Below are 12,551 nucleotides of genomic sequence, written 5' to 3'. Positions count from 1 at the left end.
ACTCCTGCCACAGTGCCTGGAACACAGTAGAGACTCAATAAATCGTTTTGGAATGGGTGGTATGTGTTAGGTCAGATTTCCCAGAAGCACACTGGTGGACAAGGCTTCCTGTGCAGGTGTCATATTATGAAATGTTCCTGGGGGTCTCATGAGGGGGAAGCAGAAGTAGGCCAGGAAGTGGGGGCAGGGGGAGAACAGGAACAGGATTAAACAAAGCCCCCAGGGCAGCTTCCACCTGATCCCCCAGGGAACTAGACCTAGGGAGCTGGGCTTTCTTTTTTTTTTTTTTTTTTGCAGTATGTGGCCTCTCCCATGCGGAGCACAGGCTCCAGACATGCAGGCTCAGCAGCCATGGCTCATGGGCCCAGCCGCTCCACGGCATGTGAGATCTTCCCGGACCGGGGCACAAACCCGTGTCCCCTGCAGCGACAGGCGGACTCTCAACCACTGCGCCACCGGGGAAGCCCGGGAGCTGGGCTCTCTTAATCCCACTCCTCAATCTCTGCCTGAGGGCCACCCAGGGGGATAGAAACAGCCAGTCCCTTCCAGTTCTCAGCTTTCGCAGTTAAAGTGGTTCCAGGAGCACAAGAGTGGCACCTGCCACCCCCTGGAGCCAAAGATACAGTGAAGCTGGCACAGAAGTGATGAAGAGACCAAAGAGCATCCGGACGTGGGCCAGCAATGGGGGCCTCAGGTAGATGAACGAATAGGCCTAGAGTGTGTCCACAATTGATTCTCAAACAGCAAAACCGAGGCAGCCTTCTGGTCTGCAAATGCTCCCACCATACCCCTCCTCCAGCCAGACGGGTCTTTTCCTGCTGCCCACACAGGATGGCCAGCAGAAGCCCCCAACTTTTATTAAAATGGAAAAACAATCTTTGCATTTCAAAATTATGATTGTACTTTATTATTCATCTTGAGATTCTTTTTGCAGAACATCAAAACCAGATCATAATTTTATGATGAAATATTGATTATGCATCTATATTGGTATGCAGAGCTCCATGCTATGTAGATAGAACACCCACCCTGTAATATCTTCCACTTGTCAATATGAAGATGGATGTTCCCCCAGGCAAGTTTTAATAAAATACTTGTGTTGATATAAAAAGACATTGATGCCAATGCAAATCAATACCTGCTTATTGGTTTGGGTCTCTTCTCCTCCCCGCAGCAGCCGCTCCAAGAGGGGCTTCCAAACACCAGTAGCTCCCTGCCAGTTTGCATATTTCTTCATTACACCACGTGAGTGGGAAATGTCAAGGGAATGCGGACTGGCAGGGGGCTGCCCACACCCGCTCCTGAACCGAATCGGGAAGGGAATGAAAATAAAAGCAAACAGCCTGTAAACAAATCTGAGAGACACTTTATTACTGTCATTAGCAATGCGCTTATCCTGTCTCGCTTTCAAAAGGAGTAATATTTAAACAGCAGAGGAACCAAGAATCATCTCCATCCTTGTCAGGTTCTCAGCATACGACAGGAACTAGGTCTCGCCTTGACTGTGGGCATCTGCCGTGTCTGCCTGCCCAGCACTTACTGTCACCTGAAACTCCATGTATTTAGAACTCTCTAAGAATCTCATTTATTCTCTGCCTTCCCCGCAATGAAGTAAGGTCCCAAGGGGCAGAGCTTTTTGTTTGTTTACTGCTGTATTTCCTATGTCTGGATGCTGAATTAATTTCTTTCTGCTTCATTCATTCATCCAACAAATTGAGCAACTACTATATGACACGACTCTACTGGGTTCTTGGTGAACAAAACATTGTTCCTGGTGAAAAAACATTGGCCAACAAAACAGACATTCTAGTGGGCTAGAGGACAATAGAGATAATAAATATACAGGAAGTTAGAAGGCAGTAAATGCTATGGAGGGGGCAGAGGACGTGCAAAGTAAGGACTGGGAATGCTGGGGAGATGGATTCTGATTTTAAATCGGGTGGTCAGGTGCAGCTTCAGAAGGTAGCTTTGAGCAAAGCTTTGTAGGAGGTAAGGGAATGAGATACACAGCCATGGAGGGGAGGGGTTAGGGATTTCCATGCACTTGGAATAGTGCAGATATCCTAGGGCAAGAGTATGCCTGGTTTATTTCAGGAACAGAAAAAAGTGAGTGGCTAGAATGGAGTGAGTAATGTTTGGACAATTGAAGTAGAGGGGTGATGCTGAGGCTTCTAGGGGCCACCTTGCCCCTAACAGCTGCCGTATGGGAGACCCCATGTGAAGAATAAACAGTCACACAGAGCCCCCTGGATCCAGCCACACCTGAAGCAACTTCTACCCAACATCTTTTCTGTGCTTGAGCCAATATATTCCCTTTTTAAAGTCACTTGTAACTGAAAGAGACCTGAGAAAACAGTCTGAAACCAAGCGACTAGGACGTTTGAGTTACTGTGCCGATGGTGGGTCTCAAAGATACCAGCCGGCTGGCTGTGGGACAATGGGAGATCCAGCCTGGGAGGGCGAGGCCTGGAAGCCATCTGTGCAGGGGAGGCCTGGATAGCTGACAAGTGAGAAGGAGTCTTTCAAATTTGCAATTTTCAAGTGTCAGAAGGATGTTGTGCCGCTCCTCTGACACTCGGCATCTTAGGCAGATTCTCCCTGTTTCCATCAACACATCTGCTGTGTGAGGTACAGCCTTTGCACTCACATGACCCAGAACCCACAACTGAGAATGAGAACTCAAGGTGTTAGTTTGTCCAACAAGTCACATTCAAAGGACCAGACAGGCCCTTCTTCCTCAGTTACCAAAGTTGACATAATACTTTCAAAGGATTCTATTCAATTCAACAGGTGCTTTGAACAGCTGCTCTTCAAGATGCTGGGGAGTCAGAAACACACAACTTGGCCTGTCCCATAAAAGATAATCTAGTGGGTGAGGGGCCCTTTAATTCATTTCATTCACATTTATTCCATGCTAAAGGCAAGACACTAGGTGCTGGGGTAGAAACTCCCAAAACAGGAGAAGGACAGACATTCGCATGTGATACTGGTATGTGATCACCCCACCATTATTCATTCAGCAAACTTGAAGTCGGTACTTCCTGTGCACCCAGCACTCTTAGGCATTAAGGATGTAGCAAAAGCAAATGGGCAAGATCCCAGTTCACGTGGACTTTATGTCCTAGTGGAGCATGACGATAACAAAGTGAAACTAATCTTTTAAAGAAAGGATGACTTCTGAAATTGTTAAGTGCAGAGAGGAAAATATATCAGGAAAATATATTCCAATAGAGAGATACTGGGGAGTATGGGGCAAGATGGAGAGGTCCGGGAAGGCTGAGCTGAGCCCACATGCTGGGAAGGAGCCAGCCTGCAGAGATGCAGGGGGAGTGCTGTAGGCAGAGGGAATGATGGGTGCAAAGGTCTGAGCAGAACAGGCTTGGTACACCTGAGGACCAGACTCAAGGCTGTGTGGCCAGAGCTTAGCCGGTGACGAGGAGAGATGGGAGATGAAGTCAGGGTGAGTGGGGCCAGATCATGAGGGGTTCGGGTTTTATCCTAAGTGCCGACACCTTTATTTCAGGGTGATGTTGGCATACTCCCACTCAGATAAATTAACGTTCTCGCCTTGACCAATCATTCGGGTAGAAACAAGAAATGTACCCAGCAATGCGAAAAGAGGAGGGTTCCGCAGTTTCTCAAGATCCAGACAATGGCACCTTGTGTTTGTTTTGTTTTAAAGAGAAGGAAGTCTGCAAATAAACAGAACCCAAGACTGAAAGTAAAGGGGCCACAATAGAGGAGGGAACCACACAACGCACGTCACAAAGTGAACAGCAAGACGAAGGCAGGAGCAGTTCATCCCAGGCGAGGGACTTGGGAAGGAGTGGGTGACCCCCCAGAGGTGGGAGAGATGTCCCCGCTCTGGAGGCAGCAACATGGGATGGGGGTGCAGCGAGCTGGCCAGGAGGATCAGGGTAAACGTTGGGGCTGAGAGTGAGGGAGGAAAGCTGGGTGCTGGGAGCAGATTTAAAGTTAAATGGCTGCCGTAGACCTTGTGTAGCCCTCTAAGCTTCTGTCCTTCTTGCGGGGGCTTCAGTCCTGGGCCCAGGGGAGACGTCACTAGGCCTCTGCTCTGCATCTGGGCCGTGGCAGCGTCAGGCTGCAGGAAGGACGAGGTCCCAGGCTTACAGCAAATCACACACCTAGTCCTTGGCCGCGCCTGCTGTGTTTTTGGCAGTTGGAAACGCATGAAAGAAGTTCATTTTTCTGGGGCTTCCCTGGTGGCGCAGTGGTTGGGAGTCCGCCTGCCGATGCAGGGGACACGGGTTCGTGCCGCGGAGCGGCTGGGCCCGTGAGCCATGGCCGCTGAGCCTGCGCGTCCGGAGCCTGTGCTCCGCAACGGGAGAGGCCACAGCAGTGAGAAGCCCACGTACCGCAAAAAAAAAAAAAAGAAGTTCATTTTTCTGTAGCAGCTACTGTGATGAAGCAGGGAGAAGCGACTGGAAAGGTCAAACATGCCCTTCACCTACTCAGCTCATAAACCCGGGGAGAGACCGAGCCCTGAGCCTTTGGGAGGAGAGTAAACCCTCCGCTGTGCCGAGGCTGCAGAGTTGGAGTCAGGGTCGGTGCGTCCTGGGGGAGACCTCCTCCTGTTCTAGCTCACCAGGCCCTCTGGCTGAGCTTTCTGTACAGGGTGGACAAGGAGGAGATGTGCCTCTAGGGTTCCAAGGCCAGGTGCCTTAGAGAGGCAGGTTAGGGTTGTGGTCAAGAGAACGGGCTCTGGACTCGGAATGCCATCAGTTCAAATCCAGAATGGCTGTCATCCTAACTTGAGGGTGACACCGTTGAGGCTGAAACCAACCAATAAGATATTACAAAAGGAGGCCAGCAGCGTGAAGGAGGCCGTTCCTTCACCATACTAAGAGAAGCTTCACTGAACCGCAGAGCAGGTAAGAAGTGCAGCAGCTTGAATGTCTCAGGTGGGTTCCCTGGTAGCAGGCACGAGTGGGGGGCAGAGCCCAAAGGTAAAGCGTTAGTGGATGGCTTCCAGCATTATCTGGGATGGAGAGGGGTTTCCACTCCTGAAAGGGCCTGGATAGCCCTTTCTAGGAAGTTTTATCCCAATAGCCATCATAGTTTGAAGACAATGTCATTAAAACTATGAACTCCCTAACTCTAGTTCTATGCCCACCAAGCATCCTTCTTATTTCAAATTAGCTTCCTATTTATGTGCGAGAGAGAGCGTGTTGACAGAAAGAGGACGAACTGACTATTTCTCTTGGTGGGCATGTTTTCATTAATAAACCAACTTTACAGCCTCTCTCTCTCTCTCTCTCTCTCTCTCTCTCCCCCTCTCTCCCCATCTCCCAGACGAGCATTAAGCCAAACACTAGGGGATGTCCCTACTGTTCCGACCCCCAAGGTACATATTGCTTTCCCACAACCCCCTCTCCTCCTCTTCTCCTGTGCCCACTGTGCTCCACCCCTCCTGGTATATCAGAGCTCAACAGAGTCAGGTCAGAGCTTGAAGGATTCTGAGAGCCCACTGAAAGCAATGACTCCTGCACTGAGGTTCACAGAAGTAGCATTGGGTCCTGTGAATTCTTGGCAAAAATTCAGAAAACCTAAGGGAATCCACACATTAGCCGATAATGAGACCACACAGACTAACTACAGCACCAGCTACTTCATTAAACTGGGAAGCTTAATACTGTTTCTATCACACAATCGCTCCTAAATGTCTTTTATTAATAAAATTGGGGAAGTGAATTAGTTATTCCTTAATAAGTGCAGAGTGTTTAGTTGGCAAAACCTTTACAAAGAAGAGGATCCACGAGCGGTGAGAATACTAAAAGCTGTCCTTGTTCTATGGGGTCAGAAAAGCTGAGCTGCCACCCGCCCCCCTCACCATTTTACAGGTGAAGAAAGGGGACACAAAAAATACTTTTCCTCAAGTTTCAAATTTCCACTTCCCTTAAACTCTTAGAATATTCTGTAACCCTTTATAGCCTATAGCAGCTAGAATCATGAGGGATAGTCTCTCTAGAGTCTGTTTCCTTTTTCTGAATTCACTCAAACCTCAGTGGATGATAGATCTGACCCTTGAAGTCAATATTACACATAAATAAGAATCAACCTCAGTTCACCTACTATTCTTGGTGGGAGGGGAGGGAGGGAAGGAAGTGGTTCAGTAATTTTTAAGTGGGGGAGAAGGGTGTAAAATGACACTCCTACTACACCAGTAGTTTCTCCACATTATTTAATCTTCACAATAATCTCATGAAGAAAGTATAATTTTCCATTTCACAGATAAGAAAACTAACATTTGGAGAGGTTAAAAGACTTTCCAAGGGAACAAATGTTTAGAAGTAAAGCGCAGTTCTAGTGTTTAAGTCCAAGTTCATTCCATAACGAGGCTCTATAAACGCCACTGGCTTCAGCACCATGGACAGAGACAGAGCCCCCAGAGTCTTCACTGGGAAAGGACGGGGGGGGGGGGGGGGGGGGGGCAGAGAGGGTGGGAAGTTGGGTGCTGAGTCCCAGGGAAGAACTCTAACTACAGAAATGCCTGAACAAATAGGAAGGGGCCAGGGCCAAGGAAAGAGCTATTATCATCATAGTCTCTTCACATCTGCATCAAACTCCTCTTTTGAGAAGCATTTTCTATCCTCCTACCAACTACTTAAGCTAGAACAAGCATTGTCATCTGTAAAATGCCATTCCCAGACTGCCACCCAGAGTTCTCATAAAACACAGATGAATCAATGGATGGAAAAGTTATCTGAAATTCATAAAAATTCACTGTTAAGGAAACAGCTGTAGGATTGGGATTCCCCCAATGCCAGTGACTTAACACAATAGACATTTATATCTGGCTTGTGTAAAGCCCAGACAGGGATTCCTGATAGCCATGAAGCTTGCCTCCAAGAGTGATTCTGGTACCGGGTACCCTGGGGTCCTTCCTCCTTGTGGCTCTGACACCTTCCAACATGGCTTCCTGTGTTTAGGTTCCTGTGTTTATCGAGCTAAAAGGAAAAATCATGAAGAATATCCAGGGAGATTTTTATAAGCTGAGTCTGGAAATGGCATACATCACTTCTCGCATTTTATTGATTAGAACCCAGCTCATGGCCACACCTACCTACAAGAGGGGATAGGAGGTGTGGTCTAGCCGTGGGTACAGGAAGACGAGGAGATGAGTTTAGATGAACACAGAGCAGTTTCTCGCTCCTGTGCAAAGCTAAGTTGTCACAATCACATGATTCTTAGCCCCACTTGAGAGCTTGAAAGTGGGAATAAACTAAGGACAAACCATGTTAAATATCTTGACTCCTGGGCTTCTACTGGATGAATTCCACATGTGGATAATCTTGGATTCCCTAGCTGGGCATCTTGTGACCTCCATGGTACAAAAGCAGGGGAAATTATTACAAGCTAGAGCTGTTAGATCATTAGATCCCCCAGGAAGATATGTATATCTATATAGATAGGTAGGTAGACAGATAGATGATAGATAGATAGATGATGATGATGATAGATAGATAGATCTACACTCCTGGAGATTCTAATTCAGCTACCTGGCATGGACCTGGGATGTGTTTTTAACCACAGGGATTTTTCAGGACTCTTTCAGTTGCAAGTGGCAGAAATCCAACACACATGCTCTTAAGCAAGACAGGAAATGCACTGGTTCATGTAATTGTGCCAGAGATAGGATTAATTTGGGTCATGGCTGGATATAGTTTCAAACAGTCTCATTGGGACACCCCAGCTCTCCATCTCTTACCTGATCTCTTCAGTAGAGGATCCATTTTCAGGCAATCTCTCTTCATGGGTCAAGGTGGCCACCAGCAGCTCCAGGCATACTTTTTTATCCACAGTCCCAAGAGAACACTGCTCTTTCTCAGGAAAAGTTCCATAATTTATCCCTTTGGAACTAATTGTTCTAGCCTGGATCACATGCCTATCCCTAAACCAGTCACTGTGACGTGAAAAATGGATCCTCTGACTGTCCACGTCATGAGCCTGGGTCATGAGCCCGCCCTGAATCTGGGGGTGAGGTCCGAGCCATACCACACACATGGACTAGTTTGAGGCGGGGGTGGTTCCCCAGGGACAACCAGAGTGTGATCCCCTGAAGAGGGGGGGACAGGGAATGGGTGCTGGGCAAGCATCAGCAACAGAGATTCTCATGCACTAGGCTATGGGGGGCTTTGAGAGATGTGGGAGCCCTGACCTTCATACTCCCCACAGGGCTGTGGGCAGGTCCCTCAGACCTGCAGAGAGGTCTCTGCTCACCAAGCTGCCTGATGCCTTCCATTCCTACTCCGGAAGCCTGTTGAGTACTCTCTACATTGAACACATGAAACTGGCATGACCCTCTGGGCTTCCTTTGTCACAGGACAGGAGTGTACCAGACCCCTTCACCCAGACCCTCTCAGCAGCCCTAAACCCAACAGGCTTGGCCCTCTTCCCAAGGCCAAGTGCTCGGTTGCCAGCGGCACCAAGGACTCCAGCTGATGGTGACTTTAAGCAGAGGTTTATGACCTGAGGCCTCTGGGCAACAAAGAACCCACAAACCCCTCAATCTGAAGTCAACACTCGAGTGTATGTACATAATGTGTGTGCATGCTTCTCTCCACCTGGGGGAAAAAAAAAACCCCACAACTTTCATCAAGTTACCCAAGGAGACATCCTAAAAAGACTGAAAACCACGAGTGTCAACGATGGCTTCTCTGGGCACCTGCTTCAAGTATTTAACGGCGAAGTTTCATGGACCATAATACGCATTCTGGAGAAGCAGGGAGCCACAGGCCCACTTGAAATATTCTTAGATCAATGTTTCCCAGAATGGGTTCCTTGGAAGATGGATTGATGTGATCTTATGTCTAATGAAAGGAACACAAACATTTCATGTTCAAATAAGTTGGGAAAATGCTGAACATGACCTCATGGGTTATCCATCTGGGAACCCCCGGTCCTCAGGGCTGTATGTTTGTGGTGGTGACTTTGAGTTTGTGCTGCTGTAAAGAGGTCTGGCGGCAGCAAGCAACTGAAAACTTCAAAAAGGGGGCGATACTTAGAAGAACTCATTCTCTGTTCTTTGCCTGAGTTAGAACAAACAGGGTGCCAGTATGTTTGCTAGACCCCCCGGCATCTCTGGATGTCTGTGAGCTGTGGAGTGGCAGAGGGGAAGAGTGAGGGACTGGAGTCAGCACGCCCTGGGAGGGCTCGTGACTCTGGCACTAACTGGTTGCGCAGTTCAGGCGTGGACTTGACCCCTCTGAACCTCAGCCTGTGATCTGTAAAAGGGTTTGATGTGAGGATAGAGTGAGATCGTGTAGGGAATGCACGGTGTCTGGCACTCAGGAATGCCCACCCACAGGCAGCTGAAGCAGAAGACTGTTTGGAGATCTGGGGTCTGCAGAGCTTCCTTTGCTCTGGCAGCTCTAGGAAATGCCCCACTTGTCCTTACCTACCTTCTCCTCTTACCTCGACTGTCTCCTGCCTTCTCTCGACAGCTCCCCATTCTCTCCCCCTCAGGCTCCTTTGCTGCCCCTCTGGGGACCGCCAAACATTGCTGGCCCTCTTTCCTGCCCTCTCGTGGCAGCTGAGGGGGTAGCAATGGGACGATGCCCTCCAAGGCTGGCTCCCTCCCACCTGCCTTGGCATCTCCCCTGACTCCACCTTGGGTCAACAAGCCACATGGAAATGGATGCAGAGTCCTCACTGTTGGCTGACACTCAGACTGAACTTGAGGTCACCCTTTGTGACCAAGAGCGAACAAATCCACGCCGCGTCTATTCTATCAGAGCGTGTTTCTATCTGCATCTGTCATTGCTGATTGCATTTGAATGGGTTTAGTCTCTATTTTAAATAAAAGATTTATGCCTTAGCTGTCAGAGCCTGACTTCATTTGAAAATTTAATCTTGTTTCTAGGAGTCTAAATTAACTTATTAGATTTAGGCGTCCCTCATGTGTCTCGGAGAGAAAAGGAGTAGATTCTCCTCTGCATACGGCCCTGTACATGCCACACAGTGGAAGCCAAGAGCGAGATGTGCTTCACCATCCAGCGAACCAAGGCAGGACAGAAGCCACCGTCTTGGACAGTTTTATTTGGTATCCTTGTGTCCAGGAAGTGTTTTTCTGGGTTCCCAGGTCTCTGGGCCAGCTTCCCGACCATTAGCTTGGGGGCCTGTGTTCCCTGCACCAAATTTGCCCTTTCTCCAGAGTTTTGTGGAAGCCCCAGCAGAGACCCCCAGTGCGAGACCAACTGGTCAACCTTAGCTGCGCAAAGAAGTTCTGAGTTTCCTTCGTATCTGTGTTGTATCTTCTACCCTCTCAGAGCGCTCACTAGTTAGACCACAGGGTCAGAAGACCTGGGTCTGAGTCCGAGCTGTGTGACCTTGGGCAGGCCACTTAGCTTCCCTGACCCTCGGTCTCCTCATCTGAAAGATGGAGGCAACGTTAATGCCCATCTCATAGGGCTGCTCTGTCTCTGAGTGAGAAAATAGGGGGGAGGCTCTTAAGAGCTGCTCTCTATAAGTGTGTAGCTACTTCAGCAGGTGTGGTAGGGGTGCACATCCACCTCCTTTGGAGGTGAAGATGTGGCTGCTCCAAGGGAGAAGTGTCTGCTTGGGGTCACAGCGTCTGTGAATGGCAAGTGAATGGCAAAGCTGGCCCAGAACCAGGAATTCTGATCCCAACCCAGTGCCGTGGGCTCTTCCCTCCTCCCCCCACCGACCCCACCCCCATCTCTGTCTCTGTCTCTCTTCCTCTCTTTCCCTCTCTCCCTGTCTCTCTCTCTCTCTCTCTGCAGTAGACTAAATTGTGCCTCCTAAAATTCATATGTTAAAACCCTAACCTCCAATGTGGCTGTATTTGGAGAGAGGGTCTTTAGGAGCTAATTAAGGTTAAATGAGGTCACAAGGGTGGGGCCCTAATCTGATAGAACTGCCTGCTTTCTATGAACAGGAAGAGCTCTCTCTCTCTCCCTCCCTCCCTCCCTCCCTCCCTCTCTCCACGAGCATGCACTAAGGAAGGCCTTGTGAGCACATAGTGAGATGGCGGCAGCCTACAACCCAAGAGAAGAGGGCTCAGAATGAAACCTGCCTTGCTGGCACCTTGACCTTGGACTTGCCAGCCTCCAGCCCTGTGAGAAAGAAATTTCTGTTGTCAAGCCACCCAGTCTATGGTGTTTTGTTATGGCAGCCCAAACAGACTAATATACTGTCTCTCTCTGTCTCTGTCTCTGTCTCTGTCTCTCTCTCTGTCTCTCTCTTTCTCTCTCTGCCTCTGTCTTTGTCTCTGTCTGTTTCTGACTCTGTGTTTCTGCGTCTGTGTCTGTCTCTCTGTCTCCCTCCCTCTCTCCTCCCTCCCTCCCCAGCAGTCCCTGACGTTCCCGTAGCACTCTCGCCATCTGCTGGTCAGTCTCAGGTTAGCAGGCAAGGTCCAGGGCAGCCCCTTCCTCTCTCTCTCTCTCTCTCTCTCTCTCTCTCTCTCTCACACACACACACACACACACACACTCCCTAGCCAAGGATGGGAGCTGGACGGACTCTCACCACCCCGTCCTTTGCCCTCCCTCACACCCAATAACCGGGCGCACCTCAGTTCCTGACACATGAACAAACATTTATTTTTTGTTATAAGCTCAGGACCACAACTGACCCATCTCTTTACCGACCCTCACGCCCACCTACTCACTCATTGCCTGGCACACAGTAGGTGCTCACTAAATGTTCCTTGAATGACTAAGGGAAGGCGCTCCCTTTTGAGAATTTCACAAGTTCTCCTCTTTGGGGGCTCTGAGCTCAGGAAGGAGAATGTCTCTTCGTCCTGGTGGGACCCCTACACGCTCACTCACGCGGGTAGTACCCACAGTCACACCCTGCACACAGTGCCAGGCACCACCTGCCCGGGCTACAAGGTGACAGATTGGGAGCCTTGTCTCCTGCCTCATTAAGTGACCTCACAGCCAACTCTGCAAGGCAACCTGGAGCAGGGGACATGCATCTCTTTGTTTGTCACTTGGCAAAACAACTCAAGGGGAAGGAAGATATAGTGACTGTCTCCATAATTCAGCTGTCTCAGCCTGGGAAGGAACCGTTATCTAAGGGGGCTAATTAAGATGAATCTATCCAAGGGGAGAAGAAACCCCAGCTTCAGCTTTCTAACCTAGAGGCTTCTCCATTACTCCAGTTCCTAAATCAGTCCAGGGTGGCAGGGGAAGAGGAGGCTCCTGGCCCAGCATGCTCAGCCAGGGTCCTTTCATCCTCATCAGGCCAGGACAAGGGCGAGGAGAGTGAGGAACTGGCCTGGGGCACAAGATTTAAGGCAGTGCCACAAACAGGATCGTGCAAGGTGAGTATCACCCATCCTCCCCTTTGCTCTCCTGTGGCTCAGCACTGGCTGTTACTGATCTCGTCTTGCACTTTTTGATAGTCTATTCATAATGGACTTTTTTGCATGAATTTTGATTTTTTTTAAAATATTGCATTAATGAAAGCGGGACTTAGATATCTGCACACCCATGTTCATAGCAGCACTATTCACAATAGCCAAAGGATAGAAAGCAACCCAGGTGTCCATCGTTGGATGAGTGGAT

General features: G+C 49.2%; 1 protein-coding gene across 1 annotated transcript in view; it reads left to right on the top strand.

Annotated features, from left to right (window-relative positions):
• The first annotated feature begins 411 nt into the window (after nt 1-411).
• The window catches only part of C20H16orf78 (chromosome 20 C16orf78 homolog), a 45,226-nt gene continuing 33,086 nt past the window's right edge, over nt 412-12,551 (top strand). The window contains 1 exon segment of the mRNA XM_033418864.2: nt 412-12,307. The gene's annotated coding sequence lies outside the window, so the exon portion shown is untranslated.

This window comes from Orcinus orca, chromosome 20 (genome assembly GCF_937001465.1).
Source record: "Orcinus orca chromosome 20, mOrcOrc1.1, whole genome shotgun sequence".
Taxonomy (NCBI): Eukaryota; Metazoa; Chordata; class Mammalia; order Artiodactyla; family Delphinidae; genus Orcinus; species Orcinus orca.
Note: the sequence above shows the minus strand (reverse complement) of the source record. Positions and strands in the feature narration are given on the sequence as shown.